The sequence below is a fragment of the Pygoscelis adeliae genome, unplaced genomic scaffold (assembly GCF_000699105.1).
Source record: "Pygoscelis adeliae isolate BGI_AS28 unplaced genomic scaffold, ASM69910v1 Scaffold168, whole genome shotgun sequence".
In the NCBI taxonomy this organism is placed as follows: Eukaryota; Metazoa; Chordata; class Aves; order Sphenisciformes; family Spheniscidae; genus Pygoscelis; species Pygoscelis adeliae.
Window position 1 is genome coordinate 308,682 of NW_008825566.1, and position 23,209 is coordinate 331,890.

The following is a 23,209-nucleotide window of genomic DNA, read 5'->3' on the forward strand; positions in this document are numbered from 1 at the left end:
TAGGTAAGCAGTGGAACAGACTGCTGGGGCAGACTGTAGGGTCGCCATCACTGGAAGATGTTATGAACAACCTAGGAAAACATACGTCGCTATTTAGGTTACTACAGGTAATCTTCCAGAGGAGAAGGGAGGGAACTGATGTCATGCTGCCTGTTTTTCCTTGGTTCTGTGATGTAGTTCAGATATATATCAAGAGGCCAGATAACGTTCAGAGCATTATCATCTAGCAGACTGCACCAGGAACAGGAAAGCAGCATATCCTGCATGAAATGCCAATAGCAGTGTCCTCCACCCTTCCACCCTGTGTGTAATTTACCATGAACAGGAAGATAGTAAAGACGACACTCGGATTCTTCAAATTGTCAAGGACTGTCTCCGAACACACCTCTATGTTGTGAAGCTATTTAGAGGGAGTAGTTTCTGGCAACAGTTGATGGCTGAAGAGGTTACACAGTAAAGGGTCTATATAGCAGATTTTTTTTTCCTCTGCAGTTGATACACATAACCAGCTTGTCACTTTTCTCATACAAGTGAGACAAACCATCTTCCAGACTGAAAAAAAACCCTCATATAAAACTTGTACCTATGGGGTTTTAGCAAAAGGGGGGGAAGGGGGAATATCTTGAGGATGTTTGTATTGAATTGATCAAGTTTGGCTTTGTTGACTTTTTACACTAAAAAGTAATCCATTTAATTTGGGTAACTTCATTTCTTTATTCAGCTAATAAACTTGACTGTAGGCACTGAGCACAACCCATTCAAAATAACAACTATAAGAAATGAACTGATTTCTAAATATGGAGCCTTATTCTCTATTAATTTGTGATAAAATCTTGCAACCTACATCCACAGATAATCTCCTCAAACCCGCTCCGTCTCCAGTCGTCTATGAAATGGCTGTTGTTTTTTTAACCACCAGTTTAACGGTGACATTTGCTCTTCACTGCAAGTTAAGAAAAATATTTTGAGTCCTTTTGTTGTAACTTGATACAGATGAAGTTTTCAATACTATAATTAGTGATAATCATATGCCACCTTGTGTGGAGATAAACTAATACTGAGGTCCTCTTTTACAATACATTTATGAAAAGCAGCAGGTTCTATTGGATAGAGAAATAATATTATTATAAACCTCCACCATAACAGATAGGAAGTTCTTTGGAAAGAAAAATGACTGTAGTGGTAATCTGTGTGCAAGACAGTAGGGTGCTGATCGATACTATATCTAGCATACTCCACAATCAACGTACAGAAGTAAAAAAGAAGTAGGAAAGAGAAAAAGAGACCAAAAGGTTGGATTACAACCAAGCTATATTATATTGGCTGCAAAACAGAGAAATGAAGCAGCTATTAAAAAAAAAAAAGCCCAGTTGCTTCTCTCTTCAGGTAAAACATGACTTTATAATTAATGATTATAAATCGCATACAGAGTGATGCAAAGTGTACAAAAGTTTCTGAAGCCTGACCATTCCTGCATGCACAGGAGCACTGAAGTCTTTTAATATATGAGAAACACTCTATAGGTCTGACATAAACAAAAGAAAGAGGCTTGTAGTGGCCTGTTCAGAGTCTTGGTTAAAACCTACTTTTTGGTGAAAAGGCTTTGGTGATTTGTCAAAAAAAGCGAAGCTTTCCATGGGAACACATCAGTTTCTTTGAAACTTTCTCCGTGGATCTGTAATTCTCAGTAGCAGCGTGAAGCCGATGGAAAAGGAGCACGGCAGAGGAACAGGCAGCCTTGTCCTGACGGATCTGCTATGAGATTTACATTTCCAGCCTGGATCACAGAGATAAGGGAATTAGATGTATGCCTTCCAGCTTCCTCAACCACTGAGCTATTTACCCACCTGGAAAGAGGATTTTTTTCTGCACTGTTTTGTTTTGCTTTTAAAAATATATGTTTGTCTTAGTTTTTGCCCCAGTTAGGCAGTGATAGAGGCTGAAGGTTTGCAAGTATTTGAATGCTTATTTGGATGCCTATTCAACATCATCCTTACAACCAGGCCTTTTTATCCCAGAATCATGTTTCTGGGATAAAATTAAAACAGAATCAGGGCATGATACCAGTTGCTAAGAGCATACGTATTCAAATATGCATGCATGCAGGGACACACTCTTGAGCAAATTGAATTGCTCTCCACAGCTTGAAACAGATGAATATATTCTTCTATTTTTTAGATTATTTCCAGAATTTGTGGAGAAAGTTATAAAACAAGGCCTTTGGAAGAAGGATCATTACAGCGTTCAAAGCTAAATAAATAGATATTAACAACATCTTTTTATTCTTAGGCTCAGTCTCTTTCTAGAGGCTGTATTTATGGGGCCCAAAGTATCTCCCTTTTCTTTAGTATGGTTTGTTTTGCATTTACTGACTGAAGCAATCAGCAGCTATTGGACACTACTTAGCATTTCTGGTGAATTCAGAAAACTGAAAAAAATTAGCTGAAAGTTTGACTTTGTTTATCCTGGACTACATAGTCTGAAGAAATGCATTGTTACAATACATGTTCTCAACAAGACTTCAGAAATTATTAAAATGAGACTTTTTTGGGAAATCTCAGGTCACCTAAATTGAGGTTTTACATACATAAATTTCAGCGATTCAGATGGCCTCTTCTCCAGTGGCAACACTTCTGAAGGCACCTGAAAAGAGAGAAAGAGCTAACATATCGTTGTGGATCCCAGGTTCCATCTGTGACCGAGCAGAGCCCAGGAGTGTTTATTGTGAAGTGCTGACATTGCCAGGTAGCTGATAATGGATAGGATGTCTGAACACAGGTAAATACTGCAGTCAAAAGGTGAGTGAGTGGCAAAACCCAAATGGGCACCCAACATTTTGAATTTCAGGTGGAAGGAAGTGATTACTGTGAAGCGTTGAGCCAGACATGGCCTGGTGCCCACATATGGGGTGAATCTAGGATGCTCCTCAGTCAGTGTCCAGGCATGTTAATTTGCTTATTTCCATACAGAAGTGAGAGGGAACGTTAGGCCTTCAGGAGCTTTCAGAGACACCTAACTCTCTCCATTGACTATGCATGGGCCTCAAATTTGAATGACCTAATTTGTACTTTGAGTGACAGGTACCTCACTTTTAATCAGGTTTAGAAGAAATTTGGGAGACCAGAGAAATTTGAGTATTTCCCTTGCTTTCTTATTGGATGTCAATAACTGGCTAATATTCAAAGATGAATATTGCACCACCATTCCCTTTCCTTCCCACTATAGTGGCATTATCTAAGTCTTGGGTGCTTTTAAATTTTGAGCCACTTATTGAAATGAACTCAATATGAACTTCAAGTCACCAGCTTTCTGAAGTTTTGGTTTGACTCAGCGTAACACATTTTTCCTTCAAGCCACTAAGTACAGTATAAACAGTGCTTAAATGCCAATGATGAGATTGACACAATGGTCTGATCGTGCCAAATAGCAATTTTTGATAGAGATTTGTAAGTCCTTCACTATGACTTTGCTTCAGTAAAGAGACAAGAGCTGGAAATTATAGTTACCTGAACACAGGGTAAAGAAGGCACCAGAGTCAGAAAAGCTTTTGCATACCTAAAGCGGGATTCAGGCATCTAAGTTCAATGTGCTGTTTCACCTGCAACCTTACCTTGAAAAAGGTTATTTTAGAAATTTACCTTTTTTACCCAACTCATTTCAACATATTCTTCTAAACATACCTAAAGCTGTGCAAAATTTTACGTCCCCCACCAGTTACAACTTAGTTTCCTGTAGCTCTCTCCCATTTGATTTCTCCTGTGCATAATTAGATAACTACTTTCACATTTCAGCCTTAGCCACAGGGAGGATGGAGAATGATAATTTGGATTTCTCTTTTTTTTAATCAGTTGCCCATTTTCAGGCAGTGGTTATCACTGAGGCCTCCAGGCATCTCTCAGGTTTGACTAAAATTAGCTAGTAGGTTCAAAAATTACTATGGTTTTCTAGGAAAAAAGCCTGATAGAGGAGAAGGCAGGCAGACAGGCAGACCACCACACCTGCAGATGGACATGGAAGCCACACAGTCCTTGTCAGCAGCCAGCTAGAGGAATGAGTTATAACCAAGGAAGTTCAATCTGATTTAATTGAATTAAACACATTAATGACAGGTTTGCAGTCTCTGTTCAGAAAAATGAAAGTCATAGCTATGGTTACAGTCATGGGGTGGTTTTGCTGCCGCATTTTTTGGTTTGCTTTTTTTTTTGGCTTTTGAAATGAGCACTAAGAATTCCTAATTATCCAGTTAACCATTCAGTGCTGTGAAATATATTAATAGTGTGCCTGTGGGGGAAAAAAAAAATCTATGAAAGAAAGAAATTTGTATGATCATGCCATTTCTGTTCACATTAGTGTGTACATAGATACTGCAGGAGGAATTCTAATGAAAAAGATGGCCAACTTCTTTCAAAATTAAACAAGTGGGTCCTGGAAGTTGAATTTTGGTAGAAGGACGGACCACCATCTTAGGGTATGCACATAATGAAAAAGTCCTTCAGCAAATAGGCTTACAGTATGTTATTGATAAACATATGAACATTGATAAACATATGAACTATAATAGGTGACATGCTTTTGTTTCTATTTTATTATACTGTTAATGAAATGACAATAATCTTTTTACACAGTTCTAGTTCAATTAAATAATTATTTTCATTCTATTTCCTCCTTAACAAAGATTTGAGCTAGAAAATAACCAAAACCAATCCTAGCATTGATTTAGACCTTAGTTATCAGTCTCAAGATCTCAAAATGATCTCAAGAATGATAGTTCACTTTTCAATCATTCTCAGTAGCAATTGGGTGGAATTAACATCCTTGAAAATTAAATTGTTTTACAAGGATCTCAACAGAAGTTATATATCCATTTTTTCATATCATACTTAAAAAAATATGCAAAGTGAGAAGACTACAAAGGCAAAAATGACAAGAAGTTTAGAAAACATGACTGCATGAGAAAGCAGTGAACTACTTGGACTTGCTTAGTCTAAGAAAGAGAAGAGATTTCTTTTCTTATAAGTATCTTACATAAAAAGCTGTACTCCTTGTCTGTTGCAACAGAGCAATGAAGAAAGTTTAATTTGCCTCAGAGAAGATTCGGTCTGAATACTGTGAAAAGCTTTCTCACTACACAGGTAGTGAAACACTACAGCAGAGCAAGGAGACTATGCAATCCCTTCACTGGAAATTCTGACTACTAGGTGAACACTAGTCTGTCTAGGTGAAGAAATGATCTAACTATATTCAATCCTACTTCAGTGTGGATAACTGGGATACATTATCTCCTGCAGTCCCTCCCAGGTCTTCATTTTTATACTCTTGTGTATGATTCTTTATTCACTATGACTTTTGCACTACATTTTCTTTGAACTTCAAAATATTATTTTACTCTTATTTCAAAAATAGTGTGTGTGAGAGGAGAGATTCTTTTCCTAGGAAAATTTTGGCTGTACAGAAATCTTCTTTACTTGATTCTCCATCGTTTAATTTGACAGTTAAATTGCAATGTTAGCAGAACAAAATTGGTGATCAGAAAATTAACTTTACAGTTTTCAAACTGTTCTTCCAGAGTTGCAGAATGAACAACAACAGACTTTTTTTTCTGCCGAGCTCACTGGAGGCGCAAGAAAAATAAAGCACTGCAGAAAGAAGAAAAAAATCTTTACAAGTATTCCCAATCTTTCCCTGCTATACTGCTTCTCAAGAAGGCGGGCTGAGTTAGAATAGTCTTATGGTATGCTCAAAAGTGAGATTTTAGGAATAACCAACAATTAACATTTTCCACAAACCATAAGAGAAAGTGGCAAAATGATCTCAAGAATGATAGTAGAGCCACAAGCAGTTGCTGAAAAGCAGGTGGCCTAACTTCTTAAGATTTCGCTTGAAATTTGTTTGGTCTGGAGCCATTTAAGGAGTTGAATCACACCAGCAGCCTCAAGTTACGACATGTGAGCCTGGTGCAGTTTCCCGTGCACATTCTTGAGGCTAAACCTGAAATATGAACATTTTGGTGGTTGTACATGAACAATAAGGGGTAAATGAGGCTAATGGACTAGGGTCAATTTAAATGAAAAATGTACTCAATTGCAACACTTTTTATAGTTTTAGAACATTGTGAAAGGGCTTTACTATGAACAAAAACCAAATAACCACATGACTTGTAGAGTGTTGTTAGTGTTATTATTTTAAAAGGTCTTATATCACCCACCACTGTTTCTTAAGCTGTTTTCCTTATTTCACTATTCCCTTTCTTTGTATTTGAGTCCCCTGGTTACAAATAGATTCTGATGTCTTTTATGTGGGTGTAAATTTAAATTGCCACTGGAATCATTGTTTAAAAGCTTGATCTACTAAATTTTGTAACGGAATCAGTTAGCTTGTGGAGAGTTGCTGCTGTACCTACAAATAGATGAGGTCTGTTACCTCTCCAAAGAAATTCAGCATGTCATAGAATGAGGTTTTTGTACGCGGACAAAATCTGACCTATTAAGCTTTGGGTTTGGGGTTTTCTTTAGAAAAAATAGTGTGTGTATTTGACATATTATTAAAACCACAATTTAATTTTGATTTGTGCAGCTGGGACAGCTATGATAGGATGACCTTCAAGAAACTGATTTATCCTACGGGTAGTGAGTATATTTTATTTCTATTAAACTGAAACTATATCACAGATTATTACCTGCTGTGAAGTATTTCCTAGTGAGTGACTAGCTATGAGTTCTAGCCTCTGATTTCTATTCAGCAGCCCCAGTGGTTACAAGATAAATATTTTCAGATGGGAAGATCAGCAGACTTCAGATTTAAGCTCTAGAAACGATAACTTCTTTTCCTGTGTTTTCTCCTTTTTATACTTCTTAAATAAAATCCAGAAATGTTTTGGTAAAACTTTTGGGAGGGTCTTAATACAGCACAAATATGTAGCTAAAGCTGAAACAGGTATTGACATTTACTACTTTTTGTTGTTGTTGTTTAGACTGATAAACTGTGCACTCATAACTTTGTTTATTCATTCCATTTATAGATGAAATAAAGTATGTGATAGAAAACTTTTATCTAGCCTCCTACATGAACAGAATCAAAAATAGTAAGTTTGAGTTGCTGAATCCCTGTTCTTAGTGGTCTGTTAGCTATACAAAATCCTTTAGGTTTTCAGACTTTGTATCTCATCTGAAGGGCTTGTGATTAAGAAATAACATACCAGGTTGTTAACTGTTACATGCTTGATATGGAAATCATTGTGATCTTTGGTATTAAATGATGCCCTTTTATAGAAGCAATTTTCAGTATATAACAGCAGTGTAAAAGGAACCAGAACAAAAGCATATTTGCACTTCAATGTATCTTTCTAAATAAAATACTGAAATAGCTGAATGCATTCATTATCCTCTATTCAAGTGCCATCCATCCTTAACAGTTGATGTTGTGAATGTTTCATGTTTTCACTTGATCAACAAGGATTTGGGTAATCATCTCACCAATCTTGACATCTAAAACATAGAATTAGTCTAACAGACCTGACACATTTGACACACCTTTCTAGTCTGTGGAAGGAGATGAATAGAGTCTCCATCTAGCACTGTGGAGGAATAGATACAAATCAAGTTTATAATTCTAGCATGACTACTTAATGTATGTTGGATGAAATGACCCTTGGAAGTGTCTGTCTGTCCTAGATGATGACTTAGAGAGGAGGGATAACTCCCAGTTTAGATAAATCTGACTTATGTTGCTAAATATTATTTTATGTGTTCTTTATAAGTCTTTTGTCTCCTTCACACATTCCTTAAATAGTTTTTGTAAATAAACTCTTGGCAAAGTATTGACTCTTTAAGGTTTGAAGTCAATTACTCTCAATCTTGAAAGTTCATTTGCTTTCTCATTTTGTCCTTGCCTTGAAATTAGACAGGTTTCTCAAAGGCCTTGCATAAGCAAACAACTTCCACCTCCTTTTCTAGAATGAAAGACATCTATTAGAGAGAGAGAAAGATACAGCTATTAACCTGTTTTCCCTCTTTCCTCTGTTACCGTAAGTAGGCAGGTGAAAAACTCTCTAAGACTCAATTTGGAGTTTTAGAAAGCAGGCATTCTTTATTGCGGCGCCGGGCGCACAGGGGATCGCTCCACCGAATGTGCACGCCGGACTGCTCAACTATGGGAGTTATGTTCAATCAGAATATACATAGTCATTAGATTTCTGAGAAATGAGTAGCATATCATGTTATTTCTTGGAACTCATTAACATATGCAAAAGTCATTAACGCATGCGCTCTTATGTTCGTTGGTGGTCTTCCAGGGTCCTCTGGTGGTCGTCGATAGTCTTCCTCACTGTGTTCGCTAATTGAACTCAGTCTTTTCACCTAGTTGCAGTAGCTGATTTCAGCATAACTTCCTTATCCATTCCACCCCTGTACACAGAGCTTCAAGGATTCCTTTTATCTATGGAATGTCCAGTCTGCAGAACATTTAGTTACTTCACTTCGACAAAAAAAAAGTATGTCTCCTTAGTATTTCGGTATCACCTCCAAACTTTCAGAGAATTGGGAATCAAACACTCTTCAGCAAATAATTTGGAATGATATTATGCCTTCTCACAAAAGTCAGGCAGGGATAAGTAAAATGACATTCCAAATAAATTGAAAATACCTTCATGTATAATCAAAAGAAGAGCTTTTAAGGGATGAGATAAAGAAAGCGGAAGGTCGGTATGCAATTGAGAGGATTCTTGGAGATTAGATACACTGCACATAAGAAATCTGCAATATTCTAACACCAGCCTTTTCAGGCCTGTGCTGAATATGACATCTCCACGGATTCCTATTATTTCTAATCCCAGCTGATTTCACCTACAAATCATATTTCAACACAATACGATCTGATCGTATTTCACAGTTATATTGGTCTCATTTTGCCAATATGCCTATAAATGCACAGGTGTAAAGCAAATTAGATGCTTAGGCTAGAATGTTTCATTTCACTTAGTCCAAATTTAATCCATGTAAAATATTTTATATTACATCTAACAGGAGAACTCCCTACTGCCTGAGTTCAGGTAATATTAATTGCATACTGTGCAAAAGCAAATTATCTAAACTTGTCAACTCAGCAAAGATGTCCTCAAAAGGACTTGCATAACCCCTTGTAACAGAAAATTCTACTCCAAGTTGCATTCACTTCACAGGTTTTGCTGCTTCCTTCAGGAATGTTCATCTTGTAATCTTTTGTTTTCAGCTCTGTTTATTTTTGCCAGATAAGGGGATTTCAGCCATCAAGCTTATCAATGGACTGTTCAGTCAGTGAATGAAACACTAAAAATCCTGGAAATTGTCCCAGAAAACATTCCAAGAGAAAAAAAATGGGTTGCATGGGGTGTATAGAAGGTTGACATTCCTTTGTCTTCACCTCACATTATCCGAATGTTTCCACTTTCGAAGCTGCTTTAAGCGGTATCCCTTCTACCATCTCAAAAGTGCAGTGGTGACCGGGAGAGAAGCTCAATGGTTATGGTTATGGCTATACAAATACAGTAAATAATGCCAGGATCCAAGGCTGAATGCTGGAGCTTGGCCATCTATATTGTTAAATTGTTATGATGACTTGCTCTTGTCTTTTGTCAATCAAATTTTGGGTGTGGTTTTGAAGTCAGATTGGATGAGGGTACATTGCCAACAGCAGTCTGCGTGTAGTCACCTTCTTTTGGAAGCTAAGAGATCTTAACAATAAATATGTAATCAGTGCTACGCTGGATGGCCTCAGTGCCTGAGAACCTATCTTGGCACTATCTAGCTTACTAGCATAGATGTAGATAACACCCACCAGAGGCAATAAGTCAGATTGATACAGATGTACTATATTGAACTGTATAATCTCTGAAGAGCCATGAGAGTCTCTCCTTTGTGTGTGGGGAGTTTAATTCCCATGAGACATTTGAAAACCTGGGAAACTTTTTCCTCACCACACAAATGACCAAACTGATGTGGAAACAGACACTCTCAAATATTGTGGTATTGATTATTGTTATGCTGTAATGTCAACTCTTTTTCACAATCCTTTTCCAAAAGACATTCTTGGTGTTGTCCCTGCCTTGGCATAGGTCACCCATGGCCACAATAGCTCAGGGGTGTCGCTGCCCTGCATGTGTTGCCCATGGGCTGCTGTCCCTCAGGAGTGTTCCTGCCCTGGCATGGGTCACCCATGGCTGTCATCTCTGAAGGGTGTCCCTGCTCTTCCTTGGAGCCTCTTCTTCCAAGAGCACATCTCCAACCATACCTCCAACAATGTCCCCATCCATATGTCTCCTCCAGTTCCCCCTCCCTTGTCTCCTCACATGTGTCTTACCCTGGCAGCTACCACTCAACAGAGGCACCCCATGCTCCTCTCCTTTGGTTTAAGTTTTGGTGGCTGTTGGGTTCTCATCCATTTCAGAGCTGTCTGGATCTGGCTGTGGCTGGCCACATGCCTCATCCCAGACAGGGCACCCTGCAGCTCCTGCTACCAAACCCTGCCAGCTATGCCTGATACATGTGAGGAAGTTTTCTTGTACTCTCATTCAGTTCCCAGAATTTCAGAAAATTTCAAAGGTGCTCTACACAGAAATAAGCTCCACATTAAAGATAGCTTATAGAACACCAACCTGTAGGTAAAGCTATACTGTTATGTGTAAAGTTTTTACAGGTGACTGAGAGCCTCATGTGCACTCAGAGTGCAAAAATGAAACTGATTTGGGGAAATTAGTTCAAGTGTCCTCTAATGTTGAGGTCAGGCTAAGGTCTGCATTCCCAGTGAGTCACACACACACGCACATGCATACACACACACGTGTGATGATTTTCATAAATTTAGAGTCTTATTTGACAGAAAATAAAATACAGGCACAGGAATGTACTAGCATACATATTTGGTTATAAGGCATCCAAAAAATAGTTGGTGGTATAACAGGATTTCTACTATGAACAAAGAATCGTATCTTTAGTCAGTCCTTATTCATTTAGAAACTCTCAATTTCATTAAACAGGGACTATATCCCAGTAATTCCTCTGACAAAGGTGTCCCCCAGAATCTGGAAGATTATTCCGTGTTGATTTAAGGAAGTTTACAGCAGGGATGACTGACTAAAGATAGAAGTCTCTGAGAGCATTAGGAAAACTAAAAGAAAGAGTGTAGGTGGGCGAGCAAGCGCTTCACTTTCTCATATGAGTAAGGTGAGGACACTTATACCTGTCCTTAAGTTCTATGGTGAGTGGAGCCAAGGTCCCTGGTGTTGGGTTTGGACCTGTGTGGTTTCCTTCCTTTCTTCTTTTTTTTGTCTCTATCTTGTTCGCTCCCCTTTTGCTATGTGCAGACCTCATGTTTATTTGAAAAGTTTACATTGATTCTTCCAGAGTCTTTTTAGACTTACATGTGTTATCAAAAAAGGGCTCTTAAGTTAAAAAACTCTGGGGCAGTGCCAGCAGTGAATAACAGATTGCTGTTAATCCTGGGCTGAGTTGGGGATGGTAGATGGCTGCTTCTGGTACCCAAAGGGAGTTTCCAGGGAGCCATTACCTTGAAATCCCACCCAGGGCAGGATCACCAAAAGCTACCAGATCTTCCTCTCTCTCTCCCTAGGTACGGGGGTGCATTCCCATCCCATGCCTGTCAGAGGCACTGCAACCCCTGAGTTTGAGAGTGTCCGATTGATTCAGAAGCCTTTGAGATTAGCTGCTGATCAAGCCCATTTACTCACCTTCACTGATAACATCTCCTGCCCAACTCACCCTTAGGCATGGTTGAGCCAACCTTACTGTTTGACCCTTACAGCTTTGGATCTGACCTTCTGCTTTAGGCAGCATGTCTGTGAATCAGTGGATTACCTGGGTGCAAGCTGGGACCTCTCTGTTACAGTGTACAAAACCTTTATGTAAATAAATATACGCTTTCTTCTTCTTTCCTCCCTGATTATACTAAGGCCTAAAAAAATTATCTTTTAGCCTTGTATTTCTTGAGGATGAGGTGGGGGTTTTTCGGTAGGTTTTTTTTTTTTTCCTCCTCCTGCTAGGACTAGATTATTAGTTTAGAAAAATCTTGATATCCTAAATCTGGCATGAAGGCTATCATTGTTAGACTGTAATACTTCCAGATTTATGAATGCATCAGATGTTTCCTCATGATCCCTCAGATCAGTCGAGAGTGGTGGAAATCCTCGTAGGTACAAAAGAAATTGCCAAAGTTATGTGCTGCTCTCCACTTGCTGCATACTTACTTTCAGTCTGTGCCTTAGGAAGATGACCTTCACTGTCCCCTTTTTGCTCAGGTGAGGCACTTAAATTTTAGATGCCTAAATTAGTTACTTTAAAATACAGTCTGAATAGTTATATGAGAATTTTTCAGTCAGAACTTGTGTCATTTAAGTTGTTCCTTAATTTCTTATTTTCTAAATATTTAGGAATGTCTTGGTGGTTATTTCTGTATATGGACCCCAAAGAAGCTTTGATGGGATATGTTCTGCACTGTCTTTTCTTTCTGTGGGAATGTTCAAGGGTGAAAGTGAGGTTTTGTGGAATTTAAATTACTTCTAAGTTTAAGTACTGTTGTTTTGAATCAAGACGTATGACTCTGCTTACTGTTGTATCTGTATGTACTTAGAACAGCCAATTTCAAAAGACAGTTGCTATTTCAGTTTCCAGGTTTTAAGGATTTTATTCTACTCTCATTTCTGGTAAGTGAAGTAGAATCCCAAAGAATGACTGTTCCTTGGTCAAGAAAATGTCTTTGGTTTTCTTTTTCTTAGTTGTTGTTAAGAGCATAAAGTTTCTGCACTGTCCAGAAAGTAACAAAATTCAGACATCCTGGATTTGGTTTCTAACTTTAATTTGGTAAACTTTTGAAAGCATGTATTCTGACCTGAATAGCATGGGTCATAGAATTTAACAAATGAGTGAGGTATTAAATCCATTGCTACTCCTTCTGGGCCTGCTACTTTCATGACTCTGTACTTTTATCAGTACAGAATGCCCAGCTTCAACACTATGATTGAGCAAATCATTTAAAGATACATTTACTCTTTCTTTAAAGATTTCAAAACTATTTTTTCAGGATGACACATACAGGATTTTTATAAAAATTTCAGTCATAGCCCTAAGTCCTATTTAACAAAACTAGGTAGTGAAGCAAAGAAGTCCCTTTAAGTCTCTTTTTTGTTGTTGGTAACAATAAAAACCAGAATTAGAAATAAATTGTCAGCTGAGCAGAATACTGTTTTCCATTACCTGCATTTATATCTCCCTGGCCTTTCAACCTAAATTTAGCTTGCTTATTCCCAGGATAGATGACATGCACCTTATTTTAAATGAGGCCATTCAGATGAATGGTATTACATTTTAATATCACAATAGATTCAAAAAATAAATGCTTGTGAAAGAAAAGGTAATTAATTCTGACAGAGTGGTACTCTCTGTAGTATACCTCCTCTCATCAATCATTAGTAAACAAATGCTCATATGCTTTGTTATGATTCTATCATGTCTGTGTTCCTAATTATTTTACAACCTAGATCTGGCTCTCCTTCAGATAGGTGAGATGTGGAAAGCATAACTCTTTGCTGGGAATTAGACATTGTTACCGCCTCTGACAGTCAGTAGGGATTATTAACTATGATAAATTTTGAAACAGATATTTTACTGTTGGTTAAAGAAGAAAAGGCAGAAGCTATGAGATTTTAATCTGAACTTTGATTATACTCGGCTAATTACATGTGGGGTTGAGTTTTCAAAATCACAAAGAGCTTATATTTTTAAAGATATCTTAGCTATCTATTTTTGGCACTGTATTATCTAATTGATGTGGGGGACTAACTGTTTTAGCGTACATTTTAATATGCAAAGATAATGAGTCCAGCTTCCTGTGATTCCAGGATCTGTGAAAACTATTTGGCATTGAATGATACCATATACATATACCATTAAGGACTTTGAAGAGATGTATGTCTGCAAAAGCCCCACTTATCTGTGGCTGGCTCAGTTTGAGGCACTGTATTTTGATGGATTTATGCTATCTTGCTGTGGTAGAGAATTGTTACCAACATACGCTAAGTTTCTAAACATACCAGCAAATTAAAACTCACACTATAATTATTGTCTTTGTTCCTCTATCTTGATTTCCACTTATGACCCTTTAGAAATGAATAATAGTTCACTCATATAGTTCATATCTATAAGAAAACTGGTAGTAAAAGGATCATTTAAACATAATAAAGCAAAGACTTTATTTGGAAGGTTGCAAATATTTCTGCTTCTCTCTTACACATGCAGGTGCATTCATGGGGACAATTTCTCTGTCCTATATACACTTAAAGTTATGACAGACCAGCTAATGCTCTTTTGCATGGACACTTTCTTGGCTTTGTTTGGGCCTTTTTTCAGTACTTCTTTCAATGCATTAATATTTCTTTGCAAGACTTTTTTCTATGACATCTTCTGATTTTAGGATCACTGAGTTCAGAAAAGGGATGTGAACCATCTTCAAAATGGTGTTTGGAGTCTCATTTCTTTTTCTCCCACTAAAATTCAACATAAAACAATTTTCTGTTGTACCATACTGTCACTTATACCATCAGTTAAGTCAGTGTGAACACTGACTTTTCATATAGTATCTGTTGCTGATGCTTTACTTCTGTAACATATCAAAAGGATCTTCTTTAGCAGACTCATTATCCTCAGGATTTTTTAATGTGCATGCATTTTACATCCACCATTACAAAGGCATCCAAGCCTAAAAAGCGATTCCAGACTCGATATACAGCAAAAAACCCCAACACTTTGATTGCCTAGATTGAAAACTCTGGACAATGCTCTTTATGGAACATACTTTATTCTCTTGACTAATAAATGAATTAGGGCTTCATTATAAAATCATTCTTATGAATCATATTTATCTGTAACGTCACACTTGCTCTCTTAAAGTCTGTGAAAATTAGTGGATATAGCATGTAAAAGCAACAAACAAGAGTACTTGTTTTATCATCAAACCATACTTAATCATAGCTCATAATGAATAGAATGTTAATGTTGTATCACTTGTTAGCTGTTCTTTTTCTGAGTGGTGAGAAATGTTAGCTTTTCAAAAATTACTTTTTAATCCTACCTATATTATTTCTGTGACTTCACATTTAAAAATAAGTCCGTCGTCTCCATTACTGATGACTGTAAGGTATTATTAACAGACTGTTTTGATGATGATCCTTGAGAAATAAATTGGGTTTTGGCCATGTCATAAAGTGCAGGTGTTCACAACATCACATTGCCATCACAATTAACAACCCTTCTGGCGTATGTAAAAGAAAGGTTCTCAAAAATTACAATAATGAGTAATGAATAATCTAAGATAGAGCTGCAAGAGCGTGCAGACCAAACTACATTTTAGGCCCTAAAATAAATCTCTCCATTATTAGAATGAGTCATCTTGATGAATCAAAGTAGAGAACTATATTGTTACAACTCCAGTGTTGTATTTTGTTCTGTAATAATTAAAAATTTCTTTCTCCGTTCTTGTTCATTTCTAGCACTTTGCATAAATTTCAAGCTCATTTAACAAAGACTAAAAACTCCATGGCTCTTGATAATAGTCACTTTATTCTATAGTTAATAGAAGAATGGCTCCTCCTCCAGCTCTACTCTGAAATGGCCTGAAGCACTGCTAGAACGACATCCATTTTTCTGCTCAGATGATACATATAATATCAAGCATCTGTGAAAAGGTCTTTTCTGGTTAGAAAGGTTCTGTTTTTGAATGCTTTGTGATTTTAGCCTAGAGGCTATTTGTATTGTTTCAGCTTTAAGAATATCTATAATCCTTTCTGAGGCGGGTTCTTTTCAGTGGTACCCAGTGACAGCACCAGAGGCAATGGGCACACACTGAAACACGGGAGGTTGTCTGAACATCAGGAAACACTTTGTTACTGTGAGGGTGACCGAGCACTGGCACAGGTTGCCCAGGGAGGTTGTGGAGTCTCCATCCTTGGAGATATTCAAAGGCTGTCTGGACATTGTCCTGGGCAACTGGCTTGAGGTGGCCCTGCTTGAGCAGGGGTTCAGGCAAGATGACCTCCAGAGGTCCCTTCCAACATCAACCATTCTGTGATTCATAGGAATTAACATGTCATGTAGTCTTCTAAGCAATAAGACATTTTATAAGCAATAATTTAATCCTAGATCCTATTCCCCCCCCCCCAACTTGCTTGCATTAATGTTCATTATTCCTTACAAATTAGGGAAATTTGTAATTTGCTGAACATAATTCTCAGTTAATTTGGGATATGCCAGCTAACTGGTTCACAATATATGATGTCCCTCTCAGATATCAGTGTTCAAAATTGAATGCTATCATATTTATTTATAATAAATACATATTTATTTATAATAAATAAATAATCGCTTACCTTCTCTAAAACTATTTAGACTGTAGGACACCCGAGAGTATCGAGACCACAGTAATGATAAATATTTTAAAACTGAAAAGTACTGCTTCTGCTATTATCTTGATTTTCTGTCATTTTCACTCCTTTCTCATTTGTTTTCAAGAGGCACAATCTTGGACCAAGAAAGATCTGGGACAGATAGTATCTCTATATTATCCTAATACTTCATAAAATGGAGTTATTTTTTTAATTTTATTTGGAAATTCCCATCACAATTAGCAATTAATAATGTAGTAATTAATATTTATTTGATATAGTGAACTTATTTTTATTTTATTTAAAAGAAATCTCTCTAATTGTTTCAACTTTGCAAAACTAAGTTTTTCCTGATTTTGTTTTTAAAAACCATGTATATAGCAGTGTTCTGTGCTTTCTCAACTGCTATTGGTGTAAGCATTTTTATCCATAATGCTCCAGATGCTCAGGTGTGTCACGATGGTGATCATTACACTCTGGAGAAGACTTTTAAACAGTTTTCTGCTACCTTTCTAACCTGTGACTTGATTGTTGCAGCAGCTTCCGAGCTGTTTAAATTTCTGCCTACAGAAGTACCAGTGTTTCTGTCCAGCTTCCCACTGTACTTATTCTCCATCATGACTCTGAGCACTACAGCAGAGCCAAGAATGGGTATGACTGTTAGGGCAAACCCCCAGAGATGTTTAGACTAGCGACCAGTATTACATAAAGACTGGAAAGGATCTGAGGTTCTGGCCCATGGCTTAGAAATTTACATTCTTTGAACAACTGATTGGGATGGTCCCCTCTTGATATTGGCGACCTTTACCTTTAAAACTCATGCTGCAAAACTGGCTTGCATGGGCTCAGGCAGAAACAAACCCACATTCTTTGTGAATTAGGTTTAGACGATTAGCATACTCTGGTAGTATCTAGGTAATCACTGTGAGGTAATGAAAAATTTCTGTCCTAGGGGAACTTAAAAAAAAATCTCATTCCAATAGAACAGAGGAATAGTGTAGATCAATGTATTTAGTTAAACTGTAAGTAGCCTAAGAGTTACTCAATGTTTCTAAACAGTGAAAGAAAATACCAAGAAGCTGATTACAAAGTGACATTTATAGGTAGGAAAGTGAATTTTCATCCTATAGAACTGTTAAAGTTAGATTCAAATAAACAGTTTAGTAGGTTTTATACTGAGATTATTACCAGGGGATAATTTTGCAGTCATAATCCATGTTTCGTGGGGGTTTTTTGTTTGTTTTTTTTGTTTGTTTTTTTTGTTACCTGTGTTTTTTTTTTTTTTCTTTGGTTCCCCCCCCCTCTCCCAAAAATACAGTGGTTTAATGTATAATTTGCTGAGCATGAATGTCTTCGATCCATGGAATAAAAACTGAGGGTAGTTCAAACCTGCATGTCAGGTAGCTCAGATCTGAAAGATTAAGAGAATGACAGCATTGCTGGAAAATTAATTTTTCTTTCATTCAGTGAATGCATTGCACTGTACATTGAAGTTTACTTCCCTTCAGAAGAGTGAAGAATTCACTGTGTGAAAATAATTTTCAGCAAGTTCCTAGTTGGTGGTACTAAATATGTTTTACTGCTGGACTACTGTGGATTTAATGGTCCTTTCTATCTGTTGGCAGGAGATATTAATACCATAATGATAATGGAATCTACTAACCCATATCTTTTTGTTGGAGGGATGGAACATAAGATTTTGGGTTTTTTTCCAAATTTGCTACATCCAAGTTATACTTACAAGAAATTTAAACACCTGAGACCCTATAGTACTCATAGACTATTTCCTTGGACAAAATTGGGATTTCCTAAAAATTTTCATTATTGCAAAGGTTAGAGATTACAAGTTCTTAAGTATCTACTAATTCTACCCAAGGATATGGTAGTGGGAAAATAGGTTCCATTTACAGTTAATGACTGATTACTTGCTTTACCCACTTCGACAGTTTGAGAGACTTGTAGGTATAGGACAAGAGTGCTTTTCTGATTCATTTTCTACTTAGACCACTTCATACAGCCATTTCTGAATGAATTCATCAAATACAGTGCATAAAGGACATAGCAGATGGATTAACTAAGCAAGCTTTAATAATAATTGAAATTAAATGAATAGCATTATGTCATTTAGATTAGATTTAGTCTGTATGAAATATTTCCCACTGGTGAGGACTGCCAACTTGAGAGTATTATATATTCAGCGTAAATTAAAAATTGGCAGTAAGCGTTTATTGACAAAATAAATTTCAATTATCAAGTACTAAATGTCTGCTCCTAACTAAAAAGGGTAAGGTTGTTAGAGATGGATTTTGAGAAGGTTTATATATGAGGTTGTTATGTTTATTGTGCATCATTTATCTTGTTTACAAGGCAGTTCATACAAAGGTAGCTAACAGAAAATCTTGGTCACGCAACAGTCTATCTGAAATGAACTTATCCAATTATTACAGAAATGACCCAGCTTCCATATTTTTCTGTTTCCTTTCTCTTTAACATTCCTCATTAGGGCTCATTTTCTTCTAGTAGATCTCCCTCAAGTTACAGAATAGTCAATACCTCCTGGGAAGAATATCTGATTATTATTTTTCTACCTCTTGTGGAAAGCTTACAAAGTTGAGATGCTGTGAAAATGTGTTTTTGATAAAGCATATGTGTCTTTTCTCCTTTCCTACCTCACTTTCTTTCCCAAGCATATTTTTTTGTCTAAGCCAGATTTTCCAGTCAGAGCCTATTCAGCAAAAAGGAGAAAGAGTCCCACCTACAGCTGCAGGTCTCAAATATAGACCTCCAAAACTTACAGATAGCTGTCACGTTTGCTCCCATCACTAAACCAGGAAGAACTCTTCTTTTCAGATGGTAGGTAAGGGAAGCAGAAGATTCCAGAGGGCCTTCAAAATGAATGAAAACAGGCAAACAAGCTACAAGAATTTTTTTTTTTTTTAACCCACTAATAGGATGAGGAGAAAAAGGCTAGGACTCAGTACATAGAACTGTGTTGAAGAGAGTCAGTCAAGTAGTTCCAAGGAAAATGGAGGGCTCAACCTCAGTTCTCAGTTCAGGTTTTAGTCCGTGGCAGGTTTTAGTACCTACAAGTGCATGATGCCTTTGGGGGATCCTAGGAAAATGCTAGGTTAAGGATCAGGATGTCAGGATGAAGAGACAGCTTTTCCTTCTCCTCAGAAGTGTATGCAGCCCTATTCCCAGCTACAACCTTGTAATGCTAAGTACCTTCCTGCTGCAGTTTGTTGTAGGGCTCCACAAACTTTAAGCCGCTACACTGATGTCAGGACTACATTCTTCTGGGGAAGCTGTTACTCATCTGAATTTCCATCCCTCAGTGCAATTCACTGACTGAACTCTCTCACAGCTCTGGAGGTTACTATTGCTCATGCTTGTGTTTATAGACTCCCAGGAGTCCAGTTGTTTCAGGTGGGTCATACTGAGTTTTCCTATGTAGTTTCCCATGGAAATAAATTTTTATTGTAAGTATAAATTCTGTTCCCTGGTATGGAAGCATCCTCTAATATATATTTTTTTAATTTATTATAGGGTTTATTGTGGAAGTTGCATATCAAATTCCAAGAAAGCCAGGTTTACTCTTCAATATTAACTTAAACCAAAGATAGCTTATGTGGGCAGAATAAAATGAATGGGTGAAAAGTACGTCAGCTCATTTTCCACAGATGTAAATTTGATAAATAATTTCCATATTTTAATTCTATAGGCAAGAATCTAAGGAACTGCCTGAAAATAATTAATTAAGACTGGTTTATAAATAACTACCATTCTCATCCTCATGAGACCGAAGTTTAGGAAATCTTAGTTGAGTTTCTGTTTTGTGTAATTCCTTGGGAGAATTACATAGTTCCGGTTTACTTACACAAGTCACTTGGGCTGGATTCATTCTACATATCTTTAGGCAGATGTTTCAGGCAACTGAAACATCTCTCTCCACAGAAGGAGAAAAGAATGCCAAGTTCTGTGGTGGTGCCTTTCATCTTCAGCAAGCAATGAAAGATTCAGGGTACTCAGAGAAAGCATCTCAAGTGCAGTTAACACAGTATTCACCTCAAGTACTGTCTGCAGTTCTGGGCCCCACAATTTAAGAAGGATGTGAAGGTCCTTGAATGGGTCCAGAGGAGGGCAACAAAGCTGGTGAAAGGGCTGGAAGGAATGTCCCGTGAGGAGCAGCTAAGGACTTTGGGTTTGTCTAGTTTGGAGAAAAGGAGGCTGAGGGGCGACCTCATTGCTCTCTCCAGCTTCCTGAGGAGGGGAAGTGGAGAGGGAGGTGCTGATCTCTTCTCCCTGGTATCCAGTGATAGGACGCGTGGGAATGTTCAAAGCTGCGCCAGGGGAAGTTTAGACTCGACATTAGGAAGCATTTCTTTACCAAGAGGGTGGTCAAACACTGGAACAGGCTTCCTAGAGAGGTAGTTGATGCCCCAATCCTGTCAGTGTTTAAGAGGCATTTGGACCCTGAAGTGGTCAGGTAGTTGGACTAGATGATTGTTGTAGGTCCCTTCCAGCTGAAATGTTCTGTTCTATTCTATTCTAGTCTAGTCTAGTCTAGTCTATTAACTTGTGTCTGAAATTTAAATATCTAAAGTAGGATTAATTTCACTAGTGAAATGATGAAATAACTATTGGTTCAGGATGAATCATCCTCTAGAAGTCTGTCTCTCTCCACCAACTACAAAAAAAGAAACAAAGCCATGTCATGGTTTAACCCCAGCTGGCAACTAAGCCCCACACAGCCACTCGCTCACTTCCCCCCAGTGGGATGGGGGAGAGAATCAGAAGGGTAAAAGTGAGAAAACTCATGGGTTGCGGCTACTTGGGAAGACAAATGCCATCACTCCAAATGTCCCCCCTTCCTTCTTCTTCCCCCAGCTTTATATGCTGAGCATGACGTCATATGGTATAGGATATCCCTGTGGCCAGTTGGGGTCAGCTGTCCCGGCTGTGTCCCCTCCCAACTTCTTGTGCACCCCCAGCCTACTCACTGGTGCAGTGGTGTGAGGAGCAGAAAAGGCCTTGACTCTGTGTAAGCCCTGCTCAGCAGTAACTAAAACATCACTGAACACTAAAACACTGTTTTCAGCACAAATCCGAAACATAGCCCCATACTAGCTACTATGAAGAAAATTAACTCTACCCCAGCCAAACCAGCACAAACCAAAAAACATAACTTTGAGTAAGTAACTAACTTTTAAATAGATAAACATTGACAAGATGGAGCCCCTTTCTAGTGAACCAACCCTAAATCAGTGCCTAAGCTATCTATACAGTCAGTGGAAAGAAATAAGGCTATGCTTCTAAAGAAAGATTCTCCAACTACTGATAATAATAAAGAGATTATGCACTTACTTTATTGTGTGCCTAAAATGGGGTCTCAAGTCACATGTTTCTATAGGTAGACTAGATCCTTCCTTGGGAATGTCTTGTTAAGTGTTGGCATAATTGTGTTTTAGGTAGTATGATGGGATTAGTATTAGCAGGTTTCTTAAATTTGTGAAATGTATCAGAACCAGGATGGAGGGAACACTGCTTGGAGTGTTATATGTGAGAAAAAGTTCCTGATATGGAGCCATTGGGGTGGATTTCATCTCACCTAAACTCACATGTCTTCAGTGCAAATATCTCAATCAAGGTGAACCTAGATGTCTTTGTAGTCAATAGACAAAAATAAGCCCTGGAATGCTATTTTTTACACAAAGTTAAAAGAGGTGAATGTCATCACTGCACTTCACCTTAATTGTCAGTGAAGAAAGGGAGACACCCTAAGGAGAAACATCCTATCTTAAAATTTGTGTCTAAAATAATTGTATGTCTAATTACCTTTTATAGGTGGTCCTCTCTTGCTCTCTTTATTGGTTACATAGGTAATCCAGAGAATTTTTTTGGAGGTAAACCTTCAGACTCCTAGAGTTAAGAGAGATGTGACCCACTGACTTAACAGGTCAATATTTATTGCACTGCAATAACTGATACTAGTCTCTACAGGGCACAGAAGTCACTTATTCATAAAGTGCTGATTGCCACGAACACCACTGTTTCTGGAACAATGCCTTTCTTGCACCCTTTTATCAGTTACCGATCAGTCTGTTTATCAGACTGACGGCATCTCAGTAGATCCAGGGCTTGGACTTTTCCTTACAAATTGAACAAAACCAATACTTCCCCCAGAAAAATCAATAAAACTGTTTTGAACATCTGGCTAATTTACACTTTAAATGAATACAATATTCAAGAAAATACCTTGCTGATAAAAGGAAAACTAACTCCTTTACTCCCTCAGCTCAGATTTTTTTAACTCTATCTCTGTAGCAGTATTCTATCTGTGGGTGAAAAGATAATTCATGAGCCATCCTGTTCAGCCACTGTTGTCTTATTGATTTCACCAACTGTGCTGCCAAACATTTAAAATCTGTGTAAAGTGGAAATATAAAACATTCATTAAATATCACTTGTCTTATCTAGGAGTATTCCACATTGAAATACAGTTTTACAATGATGTGTACATGGAATTGACATACCACGTTATAACACTCTATGTAGCCATTTATCTGACACCAAAATGACATGTGTGAAAGGCTTTAATATCATACAAGTGGTAAATACGACAAAGCAGTGAACTTTCTGAGGCCAGTAAATTGTTAGGAATAGCATTTTAAAGAACTCTGCCCAGGAGAGGTATCATTTGTTACTTCCTGGAGTTAATGATCTCATGTCACAGATAAACTAGGTTATAATCTGTTCTTATGACTCAAGAGAAATATCTAAGAAAAT